This window comes from Papio anubis, chromosome 4, assembly GCF_008728515.1.
Source record: "Papio anubis isolate 15944 chromosome 4, Panubis1.0, whole genome shotgun sequence".
In the NCBI taxonomy this organism is placed as follows: Eukaryota; Metazoa; Chordata; class Mammalia; order Primates; family Cercopithecidae; genus Papio; species Papio anubis.
In genome coordinates this window covers 34,402,421-34,427,039 of record NC_044979.1, presented here as the reverse complement: position 1 = coordinate 34,427,039, position 24,619 = coordinate 34,402,421, and the positions used below count along the sequence as shown (strand labels likewise).

The 24,619-nt window shown below is 37.8% G+C and overlaps 1 protein-coding gene across 2 annotated transcripts in view; it reads left to right on the top strand.

Moving 5' to 3' along the window:
- The first annotated feature begins 386 nt into the window (after positions 1-386).
- The window catches only part of LOC116274477 (hyaluronidase PH-20), a 34,469-nt gene continuing 10,236 nt past the window's right edge, over positions 387-24,619 (top strand). Inside the window, exons 1-2 of one of the 2 annotated variants that reach the window (XM_031665201.1) lie at positions 387-560; positions 22,483-22,567. The gene's annotated coding sequence lies outside the window, so the exon portion shown is untranslated. The remainder of the gene's footprint in view (positions 561-22,482; positions 22,568-24,619) is intronic. The other variant, XM_031665202.1, reaches the window with a different exon arrangement.

Below are 24,619 nucleotides of genomic sequence, written 5' to 3'. Positions count from 1 at the left end.
AAAACTAATTCAGGTTTGCTCATGCTATACAGATGTTGACATAAGCAATAATTATATTGTTTAGTTGACATGACCAAGGTTTGAGAAACTCGTGCAAGGGTGGTGTCAGGTTTGTGTGAAACCTATGAAGAAAAGAATGAGGTTAATATGAAAGAGGCAGCATTTGAAAGAAAGCCCATAGTGGAGGATCAGAGAGAGAATAGGATAGATTGAGACAAGTAATCTCCAGTGAGCTTCTCAATAAATGGGAGGTTTTGTTGAAAAAGATCCTCCCTTTACTCCCCCCACACACCAGGAAGGAGAGAAACTTAAAGGGGGAAAATAGATGAAAGCAAAGTTTTTTGATCTGTGATCTTGAGGAAAGCTGTTTGCTTTGTGGTGTCATCTTGCTTCTAGAGCCTTGACTCTGAAATCCTTACTATGAGGTCACCTGTAGGGATGGTCTTTCAGTTGTCCTGAGAGTGATGACTGGCTCTACCTTGATGTGGCTCACATGAATTCAGACAGTGTGATAGCAGTGTAGGTGGTTAGCAGTACTTCATAAAGTCCTTCCTAACAAGGTAATAGTACACACTTTTTCTAAAAATCTTGATGTATACCTGATCTCCTGGTTGAAAGAGATGGTTTAATGGATTTTTTCCTATAAGTTCTTTTTATGTCTAGATTTTTATGTTCCACTTGCCCTGATGATTGAGGATGGTATGAAGTAAGAAATTTTAATGAGTAATCCAGAGATTTGGGGAGTCAGTTGTTTATTTCTACTGAAAAATGAGTTTCTTGGTCTGATTCAATCTATAAAGAAATGCCAAGATGAGGAATAACCTCAGTTGTTAATTTCTTTACCACTATCATGGTGTCACTTGAACCTGGGAGACAGAGGTTGCAGTGAGCCGAGATTGCGCCACTGCACTCCTGCCTTGGTTACAGAATGAGACTCTGTCTCAAAAAAAAAAAAAAAGGTGTTACAATGGAGGAATTGGTTAATAGGGCCTGTGTACAGGTGGTCTGCTACTGTGTTGAGAGGTGCGGTGTCTTATTAAGTCATAAAAGAATGGACACAGAATGGGGGAATGGGGAATGTGGAGGTAAAGAAGGGAACCTAATATAAGAATACTGAATTTGCCAACTAAGGTACCAGTTGTGACTACTTCATGCAGGAATGGGGACATGCCTGATGCCATAGAGTCTAATTGACTTGAGAATGCGGGAGGAAAATAAAAACTCAGGACCCCAATTCACCATGCCAAAAGGAAAAAAAAATTAAACTGAAATGTGAGTTGCGCAAGAAACTGCCTTTTCTTTTGTTCCTAAGCAGATAGTTAGAGATAAAATGTTAAATAACTCAATAGGTAGTTACTCTGTGTTCACCTTATCTTATGTAAAGTGCAGATTTACTGAGCGCTGGATGAATACGTAATTGACTATTCCCTACCTACTTCTTTTCCCTTGCAACATGTGGATTATCATACCCTCCTTTTTTCCACAATGGCCTGCCTTTCCCCTTTAAATACTGAGGCCCTCAAATTCATTTTTGGAAAAAGGCGTGGACCACAGACTGTTTCTGTGATTCCATGTTTATTTCTTCTGGGCATATGCTTAACTTTGGCAAAATAACCTTCTAAATTGATTGAGACCTGTCTCTGATACTTTCTTGTTTACAAGAAATATAGTATAGGATACCTGTTGATGAAAAGAGTCAAACTGTAAAATATTTGAAGAGATTTATTCTGAGCCAAATATGAGTGATCATGGCCAGTGACACAGTCCTCAGGAGGTCCTGAGAACATGTGTCCAAGGTAGTTGGGGTGTAGCAGGACAAACCACAGACAAAACCCCTCAGACACTGAGTTAAAGAAGGAAGGGCTTTATTCAGCCAGGAGCTTTGGCAAGACTCATGTCTCCAAAAACTGAGCTCCCCGAGTGAGTAATTCCTATCTCTTTTAAGGGCTTACAACTCTAAGGGGGTCCATGTGAGGGGGTCGTGATTGATTGAGCAAGCAGTGGGTATGTGACTGGGTGCTGAAACAGAACAGGACAGGGATTTTCACAGTGCTTTTTCACATAATGTCTGGAATCTATAGATAACATAACCAGTTAGGTCAGGGGTCAATCTTTAACCACCCAGGGCATGACGCCGGGCTGTCTGCCTGTGGATTTCATTTCTGCCTTTTAGTTTTTACTTTTTCTTTCTTTGGAGGCAGAAATTGGGCATAAGACAATATGAGGGGTGGTCTCCTCCCTTATTTATACAGCTTGGTTTTACGTATTTTAGGAAGGCATGAGACATTAATCAAATACGTTTAAGAAATACATTGGTTTGGTTTAGAAAGGCAGGACAACTCAAAGTGGGGGCTTCCAGCCTGTAGGTAAATTTAAATATTTTCTGGCTGACAATTGGTTGAGGTTGTCTGAAGACCTGGGATCGACAGAGAGGAATGTTCAGGTTAAAGATAAAGGATTATGGACACCAAGTTTTATTGTGCAGAGGAAGCTCTTAGATAGCAGATTTTAAAGAGACCAGGTTGTAAATAGTTTTTTTAATAGGACTTAAAAGTGTGCCTGGCTCTTAGTTGATTATCTCCTGGATCTGGGAAGGAAGAAAGGAAAACAAAAGGGAAAGGGATTCTCTATAGAATGTGGATTCTTCCCACAAGACACTTTGCAGGGCAATTTTAAGGTATGGCAAGGAAATATATCTTGGGGTTAAACATTTTTTTTCCTTGTCTCATAATGTTATGCCAGAGTCAGATTGAAAAGTAAGCCACAATATATATGGTCCAATAAAACCCAACTGATGAGAATTTACAGTTTGTAGGGCATGACTCCCTAGACCCCTTAGGTAGAAATTTGGGTAAGAAAAAAATCAGAGCTTAGTCCTCATATCCAAGAGGCAAGAGGTTGTTCTGAATACCCCAAACAATCCTATTCTTTTCATGGTAGTATAGGTGAAACAGTTTGCCAAAGTTGGGTAAGCCAAGAGCTGGCTATGTGAGAAGTGCTCATTTTCAGGCTTTGCAGTTCAATGGCTCCAAGAGCCAGGAAATGAACTCTGAAGTAGCATCGGGAGGAGGGCATCTATAGAGGTTTAGCATGGGCAGCAAAAGCAGGAATTCATTGGTGACAATAGTTAGCTGCCCCTAGGAATTTATGCAGCTGCTTTTTGTTTTCGGGAGAGAGATGGGCAAGGCTGATTCAAGGCATTTTGTGCTATTTTCAGTGCCCTGAGATATCTCATGTCCTAAGCAGGTAACAGTTGTTTGCATCCACTGATGTTTAGATATGAAGGATTTAAGGCCTCATTCAGCTAGTTATTTTAGGAGAATGAGGGAGTCTATAAGATCACTCTGTTTAGTTTGGCTATAAAGAAAGAGGTTATTAATGTATTGAAAAAGAGTGAAGCCTTGAGTAAAAGCTACAGGGTGGAGATTGGTTTTACGGACTTAGAAAAATATTGAGGGGAACTCATAATATCTATGAGGTATGCATCTATGTTGATTGTCTTCCTCTAAACATAAGTGCAAAGACAAATTTTGAGTCCCAGAGTAATGGAATTAAAAAGAAAGCTGACCAGAGGTTAATTACTATAAACCAGACTGCATCAGCAGGAATTGAGGTCAGAATAGTGGCTGGATTAGGAATTATGGGGTGATGGGGCATTATAAGAGTTTATGACTCTCAGATCTTGTACAAATCTAAGATGGGATTTGATTCCCATCTAAATCAAATTTTACTTTTATTATTGGCAAGATTAGGGTATTGCAGGGTAAGAAGGTATAAGAAAACCCTGCTATAAAATAGTCGATTATAGGTTCAATTCCTTATTTTTCATCTTGAAAGAGAGAGTATTGGGCTACTTATAGGAAAGGTTTATTACTCTTCCAGGTAACGCCCATTGACTGTGCACTCAGTAGCTATCCAATCTCATTTATATGTGAGGCCCAAATACTAAGTGGGATATCTTTTAGGACTGCATCCTCTTCAGAAGATTTTAAATTGATATGGGTTTCCATTAGGGAAGGTAGGAAGCTTGAGGTTTGGTCTGAAGGTAGGAAAATAAAAAACATCTTTATAATTATACTCTATGGTGGCGTTAAATTTACATAACAAACCTCTGCCTAAAAGGTTTGCCAGTAAGAAGTCAGAAACTAGAAAGGTGTGATGGATGTTAAGAGGGCCTACAAATATTGGGTGGCCTAAGATGTAGGCAATGAAACAGGCTTCCCTGGAGTTCCAACAGCTGAATAGAATTAGAGGTGATAGATAGAGATGAATACTTTGAGCCAGTAGTAGAGAAAGTCACGTCAGTGTCAATTTAAAAATTCAGTTCTTGATCTTCTATTTTAAGGATGGAGGATATGCTTCCTCTCTCAGAAAGAGGAAAATGGATCCTCTGAGGAAGTTGGGGTCAGGAGAGATTGTTTAAGCTTTCCTTTCTTTTAAGTGCAGGACAATTGTTTTTTTCAATGTCTGGCTTTGTATATAGTACCTGCAAACATCTTGAAATGAATAGGGGAGGCTCTGGGGCTGGTAAGAAAAATGGGTGGGACTTGAGTTGCCCCTAGAGTCATAGGTGTGTTTTTATAAAGACTAAATTTGCAAGGCAAGGACAGTTGATGTTAATTTTTCCCCCCTCCTCTTTTCCTGCAAGCCTTTTTTCAACAAATGGGGTAGAAGCTTCAATCATAATGTTGAAGAGATTGTCCTGCCCAGACAAAAAAGCTACTGTGGATTTGCTTCCTTATTCCAGACAGAGGATTTCCAATAAAGGTGGAAATAATAAGATTTTTCTGTTCTGGGGCTTTGAGGTTAAATGCAGCATGCCTTTGGAAAGTCTGTATACAACATTCCACAAAAATCTTGGCATCCTTTTCTTTCTGAGTGTACTTTTCAACCTTAGACCAATTCACTTTGGTGGGAAAGGTCTCTACAATCACTTTTATGAGGCCCTAAATATCAGCTGCCAGCTGAGTCATTTCCTCGTCATTTGCAGGCAGGCCTGGGAGAAGTTCTGGCTACCTGTTTTCTTTATGTGTGTTTGCTGCTGGGGAGAGGTAGTTGTCCCTAGGGGGTTGTCTGGCTTGTCTGGTAACCACAGTATCACCCTGGGTAGGAAGAGCCAATCAAAATCCCTAGGAGGGGAGTTGTATATTGTCACTAACTTTTCTAACTTCTCTCTAAGTTTGACAGGATCTTCTGAAAGGTGTGTATTTTGGGGGTGGGGTGGGGTGTGGTATAAAACGACTTTTTATTTTAAAAGATCTGCTGCTGTCCAGAGGACATGAATTCTTTGCTGTGGGCACTAAGGATACATCCACAAAAGGAATTTCATGGGAAGACTTGCAGCTGATGGGATCTGATTATATCGACCCAGAAAGTAGATGGAATTATAAGGGACAATGAAATGAGCCCTGCTGTGTATCCCTGAGGCCTCTGACAAAGTTATTTTCTGACTATCAGCATTTACATAAGTAACCTGTATTCCCTGGCCTGGAGATTAGGCCAGAGTGCTTTCTGCTATTCTTGCAGGGAAAAAGAATTTAAAGAAGGAAGCTGGGTGTTTAGGGACTTTTTTTTTTTTTTTCTTAGAAGTCAGAGGAGCTTCAGGGATTATAGGAATTTGCTTAGGAGTCTGGGCTGGATTTGAGGGAGAGAAACATAAGTCAGGGTCTGGAGATTCAAAATACCTTCTGGAAGGTTAGGGATATGGAATTGAGAATAAAGAAGAGCACAGTTGCAGGGGAAAGGAACATGTACAGTAGATGTGGATTTTTAACTTTTGTTCTAAGCCTAATTTCTGTTCTTAATCTTGAGGGAATCTCTAAGCCTAGCCATAATGCTCTTTTTTGTCCTACTTCCGATTTCAACTTCCCGTAGGTACCAAAAAATCATTTGTTTAGGATGAGATTTCTCTAAAAATCTTTTCTAAAAGTTTTTCTAAATCCATGAATTCATCATGTAGCCATTGCAAATAGGATCTCCAAGCATATATCCACTCTAACAGCAACTCAATCCAATAAATCTTTTCATGAAAAAACCTGGAGGTAACTTTCTAGGCTTAGAATACATTTTTATCATGAATTCAAGAGGTATCCCCAAGAGGTGCAGAAGATACACTCCCAAAAATAGCCTAAGAAAGCAAAAACCCTCATTGTCACAGGCAGTAAGAATAATGTTTGTGAAAATTAGTGTCTCTGGTGTCCTACACAAGTGAGATGCATCCAATTACAGACTCTCTAATCTGTGAGATTGGACAGGTGATGCTGGATGGGACTTCCCGCACTGGCAAAGCAATAAGGGTAGAGACAACAAAGACTCCGTATAGAGTGGGACCTTGAGAGCAAATGAGACATAGGATTTACTGGGGGAACTTACATACAAGGATGGTCTGGTCATGGAGAGCTGGACAGGACAACTGCTCCCATTTGTAAAAAGCATGCAGATTATGTAACATTTTTACTTAGCACCTGCCACCTAGCAAGCTCCATCTAACCCAAAGCAAAGGGCCTTGATTCCCTGTATAGCCTATATTCTAAGGGATGGGTCAGGGGTTCAGATGTCCTTCCTAGCTAAGGAGTGAAACTCTGGGTTGGCTACTCCTGGATTCTTAGACTACAAGGTCATTGTCAGGGTGTTCTTAAGTCATAACTTTCAAGTACATCTGTCATACTGACCCCTCATTAAAACAAACTCTCCTGAAAGCTGGCATGGTTGGACAATGAAAATGCTGCTTACACACTTCATGTTGTTGGGACTCAGAAAGTAATACCCCATAATGAAGGCCTCAGAAGCAAAAGTTTTTATCTGACCTTCTTCTGCCCTCCTGTCTCTCAGTCCCATTTGCCTCCAAGGCTAGCCATAAAAACTAGAATTTCTCTTCCCCTGAACAGGTCATAGATATCAGAACCCCTTTTACCCAAGTCAGCCATAAAACCTAAAAATATTACTCTAACTTTCCCTCTGTCTTTCTATATAAAAACTGGCCATAAAGGAATTATGTGACCTACCTTGTTTGACTGTAGGTCATAAGACCCCCATTCCAGAGAGATTCCTGTCCCTTACCTAGAAGGAAGGAATGCATGCACAGAGAGGCCAAGAAAAATCTAGACAGGTAGGCCTGGCTGGACTTCTCTCCCTCAGTCTATTAGCATTAGATCCTACCCTTTTTGTCCAGTCATATTACTATATGGCTGTTCATACTTTGCTGAACTGAAGCGTAAAAATAGACAATTTCCCCTCTATCCTTGGGACTCCATTCTGAAGGCTCCTGTATGTACACGTTAAATAGATTTGCATGCTTTTTTTCCAATTAATCTGCTTTTGTCCAATTGATTTTTCAGCATACCCTCCAATGTCTAGGGTTCCTAGCCTTATGGTAGCCACTTGATGCATCCCTGATAACCTGTACCCATCAGCTGGCAGAAACCAAAGAGCATATCCTCACTGGTTACAAGCCGAGATCTCAGAACATAAAAAGTGATGAAAGGAGAATCTCATCTTTTTTTAAAAATTGATGACCCACAGCAAAGTTTGTCCAAACACCTGCCCAATGAGGACAGTAAACCCATCAGTCTAAAAAGCCAGTTTTAACAACATGCCTTATAGGACATATGCCTGTGATTCTCTTCCATATGAAAAATTACACAAAAGACAGAGACATAGGAAAACAATGACCATCTCTGGGAGGGAAAGGATGAATTAAAACCAAGAGTACTTCAAATAAAAATCACAAGGAGTCCAGGTTGAAAATGTCCAGGTTGATGTGGTAAAAATGTTTACCTTTTGCTAACTTTGCTGGGTGCTCCCAAGATCTCAGTGGTAACCTCTGGAGTGTGCACGGTGTCCCAACCAATGATATCTCACTCTCATTGCCAGAACCCACTTGCATTCTGGGCTCCTCGGCTATGGGATCAGTCCAATCCCAAATTGGGGCAGCCACATCAAGTGGTATCTATGGCTAGGAGGGCTCAGCTAGTATGTGGAAGACCCTCACCTACTTCATTGTGCTCCCTTGGATGGGAGTGAAGATGATAATTGTCTTCTTGAAGTTGCATCATGGAGAGCACAGGAGACCTGAGTTGATTCCTTACCCCCATCTCTGCATTAGATCCAAGTCTTTTTCTTGAGGAGATGGTAACCATACTCTATTTCATAACCTTCATGTGAATCTGTTTCTAACTGCCTATGAAGATGAATAAAGAGAACCTGAACCATTACAAATCTACTGGGAACCACAGAACTGGTTTGAACCATTACTCTGCACATGGACCAGAAAAAGTGTACAAGACCCTAATCTCACCTTCTTTATTTGTATATAATGATGACCAGTAAACTGATTTGCCATCTCTTTGCTTGTGGCAAAATGTAGCTTAAAGAAATTAAATTTTGATTGGTCACACGCAAAAAAATCATAAGTATCTATATCCAAAGAACTAGTTGACACAAATGGTTTCTCCTGCTAATCTGAATTTGAAAAGGGAAAGACAAGGATAGTCTCTTGCCATTTTCTTTTGACCAGACTCTACAGGCAGAGATTAGGAGGTTGATGTGGTAAAAATGTTTACCTTTTGCTAACATTGCTGAGTGCTCCCAAGATCTCAATGGTAGCCTCTGGAGTGTGCAGGGTGTCCCAGCCAATGATATCCCATTCTCATTGCCAGAACTGTAGGGAAAGAAAAGTAACTTTCCTCTACTCCTGAAGTTCTGTGGGTGAGGCTCATGAATTGAACTGACAAAAACACAGATTAACAGGAGAATAGCAAACAATTTTAAAAATATTATTTATTATATATAATAAAGGTATTTCTTATTCTATCCTACCTATTTTATTCTATCCTATTCTACACTATTATAGTCTATTTTATGGGCTTTTTAAAAGTCTTATTACAAGCAATTAAATTTACTTCATGACTCACTAATAGGTTGTGACCTTCAATCTGGAAAAAATGCTAGGTATAGGCTTACTTAATATCACTTTCTTGTATTACTGTGTTCTCAATTACTCTCTGTTGTGCTTCAAATGAATTGCACTACTTAAGTGAAATTTAGTTGTGGCTTTGCTGTAAGACCAACGGGTTCATATGCTTGCTGCACAGTAACAGTGCAATACACTGAGACAGCAGTGTTTGCAGCAGAGAAAGAGTTTATTGATTGCAGGGCAGCCAGGTGAGGAGATGGGAGGAGACTCTCAAATCCATCTCTTCAAGGATTTCTGGGATGAGGTTTTTAAGGGGATTGTAGAGGACAATGGGCTGGAAGATTGGGGTTATTGATTGGTCGGGGTAAGAGGGATGAAGTCATTAGGATGTGAAAACTGTATTATTTGGAAAAAGGAGACGAGTTAGCTCCTCATGTGGTCCCTAGACCAACTGACATCAGTAGTTTCACTGGTATGCAGGACTTAAAATACATCTCAAAGGGAAAACTTACATTTAATAATGTTCAAGTTGTCATGTTAGAGCAGTTAGGGGGAACTACAATCTTTAACAGTCTATGTGATTCTGGAGCAACAGGGAAACACTGTTGGGAAGTGGGTCAGAGAGCAAGCTAACATAACGTTTAATGCTGAGTGTGCTGCAGGCTTGGTTTATCTTAGTTCTCCCCCTCCCTTCTTCCCTGATACATTTTATAAACTTTATGAGAATGCTTTCACTCTGTAATGCTCTTTCTAAATAGACTTTAGCCACAGATGGTCTCAGAGTGGAGGGGCTGACTGAATTCTGCTGTGGAAGTGTTGTTTTACCTTTCCAATTTCCCTTTTAATGAGAAGCATGTGATCTCTGTGGAGGCAAAACACCAGCAGTGTCTCAGTTTATTGGTGGAGATAAAGGGACAATTGTAAATACATCTTGCTCTGAGTTTCTACAATTCGAAATGAATTTTGCTATGTATAACCCTTCCTCTTCCCACCTCACCTTTCTTATTAACCACATTCTTTACAGAAGACTTAGATTATTGTTATTACCCCCAAGCATCTCTGTATTGTCTAAATCAGTATCCATGGCAAATATTTCTTTAATGTTCTTAGGGTAAGGGTTTACAATGTGTAAATTTTTATACAGATACCCCTATTTGAGTTATATATATATTGGTTTTTATGGCTCCCAAAATGTCAAAAAGAATCCTCTCCATACCTATTACAGTTATCTTTCTTGTAGTTTGGAATAAATGCAAATGAGCCATAATAAGCAAGATTTAATAATATTGGTAGTCCAGGGGAAATAACACTACACTTTAGATTTACATAGTTTCTTAAAAAAACACGTCAGGTCGGGTGCGGTGGCTTACGCCTGTAATCCCAGCACTTTGGAAGGCCCAGGCGGGCGGATCATGAGATCAGGAGATTGAGAGCATCCTGGGTAACACCATGAAACCCTGTCTCTACTAAAAATACAAAAAATTATCCGGGCATGGTGGTGGGTGTCTCTAGTCCCAGCTACTCGGGAGGCTGAGGCAGGAGAATGGCGAGAATCCGGGAGGGAGAGCTTGCAGTGAGCCGAGATCACGCCACTGCACTCCAGCCTGGGCGACAGAGTGAGACTCTGTCTCAAAAAAAAAAAACCATACACTTCATACGTATCATTTTACTCATTATCCCAACATTCCTGGAATTTAGACAGATTTAGGAATTACTGATGTATTTTTAAAGAGTTAAGTGATGCTTAAAGATTGAATAATTTGGATCTTTCAGCTGTTTCTTAATAGAACTACAAATGGAAATAAAGCCTCAATTCTTTTCTGGATCTGAGTTCCTTAGTCTTTTTAGACACGTGTTTCATCAGCTTCCACCTCCCATAGGCAAATGGAGGACAGTAAAGACAGAAAGTAAAAGGTAAAAAGTGGATGTGAGAAGACAGGAAAAAAAGTCATTGTCAAGAAAGACATTAATAAATGTTTCTAGCGTTGTTTTGTGGCACAAGTATATTCTAATCTTGTACTATATCACATTAGTTAGAAAGAATGGTGGCAATTGGTGCTGGGAAGATATTTGATTATGTAAGACTTTAGTCATAGTTTTGCTATCACAAAATGTGCTTTTTTTTTTTTTTTCTTAAAGAGATGGAGTTTCACTGTGTTGCCCAGGCTAGAGTGCAGTGGCTGTTCACAGGCATGATATTGGCACAGTACAGCCTCAAACTCCTGGCCTCAAGTGATTCTCTGGCCTCAGCTTTCCAAGCAGCTGGAACTACAGACACATACCACCATGCCTGGCTGTACAAAATGTGCATTCTTAAGGTAGACTTCAGGACATAGCTTTTTAGGAAGATAAATAAAAAGCCACTTAACACTCTGACAAGATTTTTAAACAAGTCATCTATCCCAAGGAAAAATTCAGTCTGCATCCTAAGTGCTCCATGTAGAGGCCTGATATCTCTGTAGGCATCAGATACCTTAAATAGATAACAGGAAAAATACTTGTTGCATTATCTTTTGAAGATGAGCTAATATAGATTTATTGGCATTTACCTTCAGCATTGGTTAATATGCTTAGTTACAATTGATGAGATTGGGTCCCTATTACCTTTGGACAAAGGTGTTTTCTGTTTGTGTCTGACTATAGTGACTATTTGGATCTTTAATACAATCCCATATGCAGAAGATTTAGTAACTATGACTTTGGCAAATCATAGAAATAAATCCCAAAAGTCATCTGACTGGTCGAGAGAAGAGAAACACTGGTTATTGCTAATAGACAGTTAATTGCAAACCCATAGCCCTCATTATGGTTATTATACTTTTGTGAACATCATTGTGCAATGCACCAGTAGTAATAAAGGTGTTTGTCATTCTTCTTAAACTTTAGCCTAACTTGGTACCGAGCCTTTTGCCTTAGTGCTAGGCAGCTGAACCACTGTAATCATAGAACCGGGATTGGTCCTAGGTTTTTTTTTATAGTGGGATGTTGGGTTGACTGAAAGTCAAGTATCACTGATCTCAGCCTGGGGTTTGACAAGAGACATTTGACAGACAGCATCCTCAGCAAAGCTATTATGTTTTTAATTAGCATCTTGCATTTAGATGCTCTTCAAGTCTTTTTTGAGATGGAGTCTCGCTCTGTCGCCCAGGCTGGAGTGCAGTGGCGAGATCTCGGCTCACTGCAAACTCCGCCTCCCGGGTTCTTGCCATTCTCCTGCCTCAGCCTCCCAAGTATCTGGGACTACAGGTGCCCACCACCATGCCCGTCTAATTTTTTGTATTTTTAGTAGAGATGAGATTTCACCCTGTTAGCCAGGATGGTCTCCATCTCCTGATGTCGTGATCCGCCCGCCTCAGCCTCCCAAAATGCTGGGATTACAGGCGTGAGCCACCATGCCCGGCCTCAAGCCTTTATTCAATTACTTCATTTCAGTCATATTTGAGTGCGTCAGCCTTATGCTTGCCTGCGAAAGACATGCTAGTCTTCTGAATAATGCTTGTGTTCTGTGGCTTCTGGATGACATACTTGGTTTTTCTTTGAATATTTTGACTTTAAGTTTCATCATCAGCCATAATTTTACTTAAACTCAAAGGACATCAAATTCATTTAGTTAATTAACTAATTATGCACAAGAGGAGAGACAATGATATTCTGCTAATCAAACTCTAATCAGGCTCATTTGTGCATTATTTTTGTCTAAGTTTCAAACTCTGGGCTTGGGTGTCCTTCCATTTGGAGTCCAGTTCTAGCAAGAACCTGCAAGTCAGTTTAGCAGGAATTCCCCATCTTCTATTTCAGATTACTCTTGGGGGTTCCTCATCCTCCATCATCCCCCAGGAGATGTCTGATCACCCCCAGCAGCCTTCAGTAAGAATACTGTTAGGTTGTTTTCACCAGAACCTGCCTTACCTGAGATCTTTCCTCTTAGTAATTTTCTATCCTGCTGATCCCCACCCTGCCTTTTGGCTACAAATTATCGCTTTTCCTTGTTGTTTTTGGAATTGAGCCCAGGATTATACTGAGGTTTTGTTTCCCCTATTGCAATTGTTTTTTTCTGAATTAAATCTGTTTTTACTGCTGTAATTACTGCTTAGTTCTCTTTTTTTTGTTTTTCCTTTGGCTTCTGATTGGTGGATTTAGTTTGTGTTTGAACATCTTCATTTTAAAGTGTCACCATTGGTCATAATTTTGAGTCTAGTGAAATTTAAAGTATATCAAGTTCATTTATATAATTTACTAACTAACTCATTTAGCACGCATCGATTGAGTACCAATTGATGAGTGGCTCTGAAAGTTTAACAATAAACTAATCCTAATATTAAAGGTGTATTATATATATTCTTTAATAAGCTCTGAAACCTACAAAGATATTTTGGACATAAAATGTTATTCACATTTTTTCCCCAAGGGAATTATCTTCCAAGAATAAGATGAATTATTTTCTTATTTTTAATACAGCATAATTAGTATTGACTTATCATACTTTTTTTGTTTTTTTAATTTAAGAGATGGGACCTCACTCTGTCATCCAGGCTGGGGTGTGGTGGTGCAATCCCAACTCACTGCAGCTTTAAATTCCTGGCTTAGAATGATTCGCCAACCATAACCTCCCCAGTAGCTGGTACTACAGGTTCACACCACCATGCCCAGCTAACTTTTTTATTTTCTATTTTTTGTAAAGATGGGGGTCTTCCTATGTTGCCCAGACTGGCCTCAAACTCCTGGCCTCAAGTGATCCTTCCGCCTTGGCATCTCAAATCTCTGGAATTACAGCCATGAGCCATGGTGGTGCTTAGACCTATAATGCATTTTAAAAATGTGAAAGTACTAATATTTCTTATAATACATCAATAATACTGAGTCATTGCTGAAGGATTCAATATTTCCAATTCATGTTTAATCAGACTGTGATTTTTCTAGTCTCTTAGATATATTAATTCCTAATTACACCATTACAATAGGACAAGTTTGCTGTACAAATTGGACATGTGTGAATTATATCTCTATGTTTCCAAATAGTAATTAAATAAAATTTTATTTTGGGAACTGCTCTTGAAGGATTTCATCATTTTATTCTTCTTTTTCTCCCTCCCCTCTTTCTTCCCATCTTAAGGAAAAGAAGCAGGATTCTGTAAACCAAAAGGTATCTGAGACAGGTCTCAAAACATTTAGCAAGTTTATTTTTCTAAGGCTGTGGACACACCTGTGATGCAGCCTCAGGAGGTCCTGACGTGTTCCCAAGTTGGTCCGGGTACAGCTTGCTTTTACACATTTTAAGGAGAAGTGAGACATTACTCAGTATGTGTAAGATGTACATTGGTTTGGTCTGGCAGGGCGGGACCACTCGAGGTGGGAGCCACCAGGTCATAAGTAGATAAGAGACAAAAGGTGGCATTCTTTTGAGTCCTTGATCAGCTTTCCATTGAATATACAATTTAGTCTGACTCAGTGAATCTGCATTTTTACGTAAACAATAGGGCAGAGGAAGCAATCAGATATGCATGTCTCAGGTGAGCCTCAGTGGGATGACTTTGAATTCTGTCTGTCCTTTGTTCATGAGGAATTCCCTTGTGGGCAAATTGTGAGGGAAGTATGTAGCTTTTTATCTTTGTAGCTAGCTCATTTAGGAATAAAATGGGAAGCAGTTTGCCTGACATAGTTCCTAGGTTGACTTTTTCCTTGACTTAGTGATTTGGGCCTCCCAAGTTTTATTTTTCTTTCACATTTTCCCCTTTTCTTTTAAAAGTCTTTCAGAAAAAGCATTTTAGAAGAAAATGGGCCCCTCGTGTCAGGTTATGTCTCATCCCTTGTGGTTAGGACAGTTTATTCGTAGACAGGTAGGTCCCACGTTATTAGGAAAGCTCATTTTTAGCAAGTTGTGAAATCTCACGTTTTACAGAAAGAATATAGGGAGAGGAAGGGAGAAAAACAAAGAAGTGAGCAATACTGGAAAATTGATATAGGCATTATTACTCTGAACTTTGTGAATCAGTAGGCTGGTGTGAAAGTGGTTTATGTATGTAAATAGGTTCCTGTCATTTTCTTCTAAAGTTTAATTTGTCTAGCTTCAGTCTGCAGGACTTTAAGAAAGCACAGCTTAATTTTTAGTGATTTCAAATCAGGAAAAATGGGGAAAAAAAGGAATAGAAGAAAAAAGAGAATGGATTATTTTGTAGACCAGTAGTCAGGAAAAATTTTAGAATTCAGTCCAAACTGTAAGTTCAGTCCAAATAATAAAAATTGAAAAATATTTGGCAAGACTAGAATCTAACAACAGGTGTACTATAGTTATTTATTTACTGCCTGAGAGACCTTTTTTCTAAAGTGTAGCTTAAAACAAAGGTCTCTGAGATAGTTTGAAACATATTTTTTCTTTCTCCAGTCCTATTTTCACTAAAGACAAGTCATAAGAAAAATTCAGTTGCAAAGTAAGTTTTAGTCTTATTATATTTGGCCGTAAAGGCCTGACAGTATATGCATAAAATCGGCAAGAATAATTGTTTCTTTTTTTAAAAAATTGGCTTTGCTGAAACTTTATTCCATAGGGAATCTCAGATTTGACTTTAATGCCTTAAGCCCAGCCTGTGCCTGCAAATACCTGTATTAATGGAGTGAATTCCTCACCTCTAGGTCCCAAGGAATCTTGGGGCTCCTGGGACTGTCAGAAAGTGACATTCTTTACTTGCCATAGATCAGGAACCTGTACAGGGACTGCGTAGACAAGATAGAAGACCAGCTTTCTGAAGGGACTTTTATTGCTCTTTAATTCAACTTTGATTCCTTAAAGGAGTCTGTATCTGAAAGAATTCAATTCCAGTAAAAAAAACCTTGGTAAAATAACTAGTGTCTACAATTATGTCCTGTTACAAAAGAAAACAGATTCTTATTATACTTATGCAAATAACTATATTGCTATAAGTTAAGCATACTTGCAACTGGTTTCCAAATTTTGGAGAAATCACGTAGAGAGGAATATGCTCCAAATTTTGTTTATAGGCATGTACTTTACTCAATTACTAAAAGCTGTAAATATTTCAAAAGAAAAATTTTTCTTACCTCTGATAAATGAAGGATCAGTAACATTTTAAGCAAAAAGTAATAAAAGGATTTATTTCAGTCTTCCATGGGGTTTAGTCTATGCAGTTAACTCCTGTTCTGCTTGATATTCATGAACACTTCAACTTTCCTTAGGAATCTTGGAAGTTTTTCCTCTATTCTAGTGTCACAATCTTCAAAGTTATCAGAAATCTGCCTTCAAGAGCACCTGTCAGAATCCTGTGCTGGTTATAATGTCACCTTTTGAAAAAGATAAAAATAAAACTGGATGACAAAAGTCTTAGAACAGTCATAGTTAAATACACAATTTACAAGAAAATTGGTTACTTCTGTGAAATACAACAATTTCACATAATAATCATAATTATTACTGATAACATATGCTTAGATGTATTAGAAGCACAGGAATTTCATACAACTCCAGAACACACACTAATAACACATTTATATAAATATAATTCAAAGAAGGTTAAACATTGTTTCATATTTGACAATGCTTCCTGTATGATTTTATTATATCAAATAAACCAAATATCTCTTATAAACTTTAGGGAACTAATATCAATAAATTTACGAGGACCAAAATTAGAATTTGATTTTGGAAAGTTTTTCAAATATAAAATGTTTAGAACACTTGATATCACAAAATAGGATTACAGTCATTATAAAGTAAGTCATTTATTTAGCCAAAATGATAACTCAAAGATTAAAAAAACAAAAGCAGAAACCTTTGTCTTCGAGAGAGGAGATTTAATTTCCCAAACAATAAGCCTTAATGAAGACAGAAGGAGGTCAATTAAATATGTCTCTCAAATCTTATAAACTGCCTATAAAAATTTAATTATCTTGACCATAAGATATGATTTCCATAAGCCTTTTTGTAACCTTTATAATCTTTTATTAAGAAGTGGGTTAATGCTCCAAGAAAACCTTGTTGGCCAGGTGCTATGGCTCACACCTGTAATCCCAGCACTTTGGGAAGCCAAGGCGGGTGGATCACGAGGTCAGGAGATCAAGACCATCCTGGCTAACATGGTGCAACCCCATCTCTACTAAAAATACAAAAAATCAGCTGGGCATGGTGGCAGATGCCTGTAGTCCCAGCTACTCAGGAGGCTGAGGCAGGAGAATGGTGTGAACCCAGGAGGCGGAGCTTGCAGTGAGCCAAGATCACACCACTGCACTCCAGTCTGGGCGACAGAGTGAGACTCTGTCTCAAAAAAAATAAAAAAATAAAAAAATAAGAAAATCTTGTTAATCTAACACAGGGGTCCGTATTCTGGTCTTGCCTCAGCATGCCTTCAACATTAATGGTTAATTTATAGAGAAACTGAACTTATTTTCTCTCAAAATCAGCCCTTATGATCTCACATGCCTAGCTCTTCTGCTATAGTCCCTGGGACTTGAATTGAATAGTTTTAGTTTCTGGCCCTGTGTCTCATGAACACAGTTTATTTTGATTGGCATCTTCTACTGGGTCTGAAGATGAGGCTTTAACTGCTGTCAGTGTTTAAGATTTAGCAAGATTTGGGGTCCTTTTTTGAGTCAGAAGTCAAAGCCCTGTACTCAATGACACAAGGACTGTAAAAGCACATGCAGAAAGTTACAGGGATGTAATAACCTTAATTAAATAAAAATTTAATCTCAGTTTTTTCCTAAGCAAACCCAAACTTAATAATAATGACAGAGAAATTTTTTTGATAAAATGTAAAATCTGTTTGTTAGGCCCAGTTACCAAAAGGCAAAAAAAAAAAGACCTTCTGCAATGTGACTGCTGTTCATTTAGACAATCTTCATGTCAGATCTAATGAGAATGGTACTTGAATTAATTAGACATAGGAGGTGTGTCCTGAGCAGTTTAAAGCCAAGAGCACAGAATATTATGTTGGAAGAAAACATTTCCTTTAGACCTTCAAGATAAAACATTATTAGCATCAGGACAAAACAATTATGACCCAAAGAAAAAACTTACAGTAGTTGAAAATGAATTGAAGGACAGAATTATTATTTCAGTCCATTTAAAAGGGGAGAGAGACCTGAAAACACCGAGACGCAGTAAAAGTTGAACTTTGCATAAAAAAATTTATAAAGTCTTGTGATTTTATTGAGTAAAGCAGTACCTTAAGAAAATCTCATTATTCCAACCAATTATTTAGTGTGTAAGGTGGGGTTTTAAAAATATTAAATATAGACAACTTGATCATATAAAAGTTTTTTCTTTTCATAAACCCTCTTATTATGACTTACACAGACCATTCATGACATGCTTGAACATGGTTGTCCTGAACACCCTTCTTTCTTTAACAACCAGTCATTTTATTCTAGGACAAAAATTTAGTATATAAGATTGTTTTGCATGTAAAATTATTTTTCTTTAAGCTTTCTTACCAAAAATACTACTTTATTTCTTTAACTTTCTTTACATCTCTCTTTTTTCCAGGTTAGTTTTACCTCATTTTATACATAATCTTTAAAATAGCTTTGAATTAGACAAAAAGTATTCATCTTTGAACAAGAACACATCTTTTTTTTTTTTTTAGAAGGAATGTTTTCCTACTCTACATACTTTTTAATTGGAAAATACCCATTTAATAAAATATCTATTATTTAATTTAATATAACTTTAGGTTCTAAATTATGATATTTATCTACAAGTATTTATCCCATTACATCTACCCAATTATTTTATTTTAATAGTTTACCTGGGTTATTTATGAAAACTGTGATAGTAATCATTTAAGGTTATTTCCCTGTCATCATTTTACAGCATGTGAATTTCAGGAGTTTACCTAAGTAAGAACCTTAAGATTAAATATGTGGTAATTTTACTAAGTAATTCAAGATTTAGCTGTTTTCATTAAACCAATATTAGCATCTTATTTATAAAAAATTATAAAAGCAAAGATCATTCCATTTTGGGCTGAGTTTATCATTTAATTACCCTTATGCCAATGTTGACACCTTATGAAAGGGATAAGGGATAAGTATGAAATCTCTTGACCAATAAATGCAAACAAAAATATACACTGACAATTTTTAAGACATTTCTAATATTACTTACTAATAATTTTAAAACTAGCTTATGAAAGGTTTTACTTAAGTCATGTGAACTTGAAAAGCATTTGGACTTATTTTCTCATTTATAAGTACTCCTTAACTTTAAACCCAATTTGGTAACTTGTGGCCAAAAACGTAACAAAGTATGTGTACATACACACAAACACACTTACACACTCACACACACAAAGATCCTACAGCTTTTACTTCAGAAATCTAGCCATGAGATATTAATAGAAACCCATTGGTTTGCAAAACAATAACAAAAATGTTTGTATGTGAACAGTGGATTTTATCTCAGTAGGAAAGTAACAGCAGACAAAGCAGGCAGGAAAAAAAAAACAGAGATAGAGAATTTAGGAACTTTATAGCTGCAGGTTGACCTTAGGGCTCTGAATTTTCCTTGACATAATTTGCCTGTAAGTATAAAATGTGCACAAGAACAGTCCTAATGTGTAACCAGCTTGAGTATTAGAAAACCTAGCATGCCCTTCCATTTATACTGCCCCTTGCAAGTAGAGACATCATAAAACCAAACAGGGTGCCTGAGAGGAGGTCATCCTCCTTGTCTTTCCTTTCTTAGATGATTTGTTTCCCACATTTTTTCTTAAAAGGAGGAACTTAGCTGTGACCTAAGGTTTGGCATGGGGGAGTCCAAGTGTGCTGGTTGTAGGCGGGACTCCACATTGTACCACTGCTGAGTCGTTTCTGCCCTCTTATTGTTGTAGTTTCTGTCTTCAGAGGTCTAGCACCTCTGGGAGAGCTCGAAGTGTGAAGCGGTCAACTTCCATATGCACTTACTGGATGAGCCTTTTTAAACTAACTTTGTTGGTGGTTCCCTATAAGGCCACTACATGTCACAGGGGGTTAACCCCTAGACACTCCAACTTGGCCCCTGGTACCCAGGGGTGCTTTTTGGCTAGGAACTTGAGAGAGCAAAATGCCCTTTCTCTTCAGAGCTGAGAAAACTCAGTCTCTCATTTATCAATGACAATGACAGTTCAGGTTCTCACGGAAAAGCACAGTCAAGCCAATTTAGATTAATTTTGGGAGTAAAGGTAATGAAAAAGATTCTTCAGAATGCACCTCTGAATTAGAATTAGGATCCTAAACACCAACTTCCTAGGAGGAAAAAAAAAAAAATCAGTGAAGACCACTTCCTGTAACTGTCCTCAGCCAGCTTTAACTTTGTTAGCTTTTGTCCACCATTACACATGCCAAGGTCAAATCCTTTCACAGTACAAGGTAATCTTTGGTACCCTCCAAAGCCAAAGAGGTCAGGTAATGCAAATACAGGAAAGTAGACCTTTAGACCTAGGAAGAATCTGCCCATGACTTTTGAAACTCTACGAAGAAAGCAGAACACCCCAAAAAGGGGCAAGTGGTGCCCATGTTCTGAGTTCTTCTAGGGGTTTGAATCATTAGAAGCTTCTTTAGATTTTTCCTGGTATTGAAGATAGTGAAAGGAGAGGAAGGAATGGGGTGAAGAAAAGTAAACGAAAGAACAGTTGTTTTTTTAAGAAAGGGAACAAACACAGAAACCAAGCACTTTTTTCCCCCCTCTCTTTTGCAGTTATGAGGAATTTTAGCCAATCCATACAGGTCTTGTTCCCCATAATTTGGAATTCTCATTCAGATTTGACCAAGTCAGGTAGAGTTGGTCAACTCTGAGACCAGAGAGAAAGACCAGAACAAACAACAAAAAACCCCACAGTATCATTACTGAGCACTCTAATGGTAAGGAGAATTAAGACCAGCTGACTGTTAATCATAACTTTATCCAAGACAAAATCCCAATTCAGCTACTTACCTAGGAGTGGGTCTCAGGCTGAAGACAGCTCTCTACCATCCTAGAAGCAGGAAAAAATTCAAACTGGCCTTCCCTGTTGGAAAGCGAGCTCAAACTCCAGACATGAGTTACCTGCCTTCCATTGTCATGAAAGCAGAAAAACTTGCCTTCCTTGTTGGAAGAAAGTAAAACTCAGAAAAAGAGTTGTACAGCAAAATAAAGTTTAGATGTCAACCCAATTTTGGGTGATTGGGGATTCTCTGGAGGGAGGGAAGCTTCCAGGCCTCAGCAAATTGTCCTGTTGGTTGGAGCCATAAAAATTCAAGCTGGTACCAAGCCAGTTGGAGATTTGTCAAAGGTCAGGGGCCACCTCCATGTAGAGTCCCTTCCACTGATCACCAAATTGTAAACCAAAAGGTATCTGAGATATGTCATAATACATTTAGAAAGTCTATTTTGCAAAGGTTAAGGACATGCCTATGACATAGTTTCAGGAGGTCCTGACAAATGTCGCCAAGTTGGTTAGGGTACAGCTTGCTTTTATGCATTTTAAAGTGACATGAGACATCAGTCAATATGTGTAAGATGTACATGGGTTTGGTCCAGCAGGACAGGACAACTTGAAGTGGGGGGTTTCCAGATTGTAAGTAGATAAGAGACAAAAGGTTGCATTCTTTTGAGTCCTTGATCAGCCTTCCACTGAATACAAAATTTAGTCTGGTTCAGTGAATCTGCATTTTTATATAAACAATAAGGTAGAGGAAGCAATCAGATATGCATGTCTCAGGTGAGCCTCAGTGGGATGACTCTGAATTCTGTCTGTCCTTTGTCCAGGAAGCATTTTCTTGTGGGCAAATTGTGAGGTGGGTGTGTAGCTTTTTAAACTTTGTAGCTAGCTTATTTAGGAATAAAATGGGAAGCAGTTTTGCCTGACATGGTGCCTATGTTGACACTTCTCTTGGCTTAGTGATTTTGCGGTTCCGAGATTTATTTTCCTTTCAAAACTCTTAAAAGTAGTATTTTTCTATCATAAAAAAATGTCAAACTTGCTTTATCATTTTGAAAATGTTAATTTTAATTTATTTTATTAATTTTTAAAGGAGAAATTACTTTTTCTTTTATAATCAATGCTGTATTTTCTTGAAAACAGTTCCATGAAGTGTATGCTTCATTTGTATTACACTATAGAAATATATTATTAATTTAACCAAAGCTGAGCAATAAGTTCAGGTGCATGGCTCAAGACTGTAATCCCAGCACTTTGGGAGGCCGACGTGGTGAGATCACTTGAGCCCAGGAGTTCCAGACCAGCCTGGACGTCATGACAAAACTCCATCTCTATAAAAAATTTTAAAAATTAGCCAGGTTTGGTGGTGTGCACCTATAGTCCCAACTGCTTGGGAGGCTGAAGTGGGAGGATCACTTGAGCTTGGGAGTTGGAGGTTGTAGTGAGCTAAGATTGTGCCACTGCACTCCAGCCTTGGCAACAGACTGAGATTGTGTCTCAAAGATTGAATTTGCTGAGATTAAAACACCACACACACACGCACACACACAAACACACACACACAGACAGGTTTCCCTACCACATTACACAGTAACATTTCAAAAGATTAAATCTTCCTTTAATTGACTGGGCAAAGGGCTGTTTTTTCTCACCCAACAGGTTTAATACTGCAGAGCTAATAGATTGGAGTGACTTCTGACCTAATCACATCTTAAAGGAAAACTTTTCAGTTTTTACTTTAAAAGTAAGTTGCCTTTTGTTCTTTCTACTGCACAGCTTTGTAGCAAAAAGCAGGTATGGTTTTGTAAAAAAAAGATACAAAGTTCTGTAATGTGCCACATTTTAAGCAGTTTCTTTAACCTCAAGAATATCTGGCTTGTTCAAAACATATCTAGGTGACACTGAGAAAGTTAAGACGAGGCTGAAAGAACCAAAGGAGAGGAATAATTATGACAACAATAATAAAGAGGAAAGAAAAAAGAGTTGATGAAATGCCACCTACAATGGGATTAACTTCTCTTGTTGAATCAAGTTTATGATAATCTATTTCTGGTCAATTTATTTATAAAATACAATAGTTTAAGAAGTTTCCTAGAAAATAATCTTACACAAAAGCTCCTTTCATTCGTGAAAATACTTGTAAATATTTTTACTTTAGGAGAAAAAATACGCTTTTGGGGATATTATGCTGGTCTCTTAAAAGTTTCTTTAAAACTCTTAGCTTGGAGTCACTGTTACTTGTAACTGGATGTATTAGTCAGCCTTTGGGTTGGACTTATGAACTATGTACCTTGGAAATGCCACACATCCTACCAAATGCGATGAGGATACGAGGGCAATCAGCTTGGGACCTACCACTCATGTGGAAATTTGCTTTTCATTTTTCATGTTAAAGAATGATTCCCACAGTATGTACAGAAGTAATTTAGAACACTAAAGTTATCTCAGTATCCTCAGGCTTCCCGAGGCTGGAGGCCATTTTCAGTATTGTAACAAAGTTTGGTAGTTTTGAGTGAGGTCTGTAGAGAAATGGAAATTGACGAGGTGCCTTGTGCATGACTTAGATTTGGGACTCTCTTTGCTCCTCCCCCTTTGGTAATGTTATGGTTTGCTTTCACCAAAGTTATAGTCTTGCCTTTTTCAATATTTGTCCATATTTCTAAATTTTTAAAAATATTTATGATCATAATTTATATCCAAAATCTATAACAATTTTAATGGTAAGAGGATTGTGTCTAAATTCAGTTCTTAATTCCATTGAGATAATGTATACATAAACTCACAGGAAATGGGAATTCCAAAAGGTAGATTCTGAAGGCAGTGTCTTGACTGACATCTATATCCGTTATGATTCTCTAGAGAGAAAGCATTTGTCATGGAAATAAAGCGTTTGTTGTGGAAAAGAAAAGCAGAGGACTAAGCCAAGAAATTTGGCTCTTTTTTTTTTTTTTTCCTGTCTGATACTCTCCTCTCCTTACCTCAAAAATCCTAATCTTCCCAAAACATCATGTTGTATACCTTAAATATACACAGTAGCATTTATTCGAAAAAGAATTTCACAATCATCAACTCCTCTTCCTCTTACAAGAACAAGAATCCCCTGTACAAGCATCCTGGTAGATAATGTGTGGAGAGGTTTATGGTTATTTGTCTTTCCTCACTGAAGGGAAGCTGAGATTCAAATTTGTTCTGGCAAACTATTTTCTAACATTAAAATTTTATTCATTTCCACTTTTTATTTGAGAAACAGGATGATAGTTGGATGAAAGAAAATTAGAAGATCAGAAATATATAATGGACACTCAGAAAATACAAATATTCTTTCACAGTTTTGAATAGTTTTAATTCCTTAAGCATGCACATACATGTTTTTGCATACTTCAACAGTGTGTAGTTTTGTACTTTATTTCACTTCGTATTTTAGGCAAACATATTTACATGTTGTATCATTATCTTTGTAACTAGTTCTGATATCTGCATACATTCTTTCAGGTTGAAATACCATATTAAATCATTTCTTATCATTGGGTATTGAACTTGCTTTTTATTTTTTCTCATTTCATAGATGCTACAATACATAGTGGTGAATACTACATGTGTGAATAACTACACATAGCTACATAATTTTTATTACAAAATCATTTTGAACTTATCCTTAGACAAGGGATTCCTAGTTCAAAGGATTTAGCTAGCATGTGTTCCAGTGATAAAATGCCTTTACAACAGGAATAAGAGTTTAAGTAGAATTTTAGATATATTCAGAATTTAAAGTTTCTAAATCTATTTTGAGAGAAAA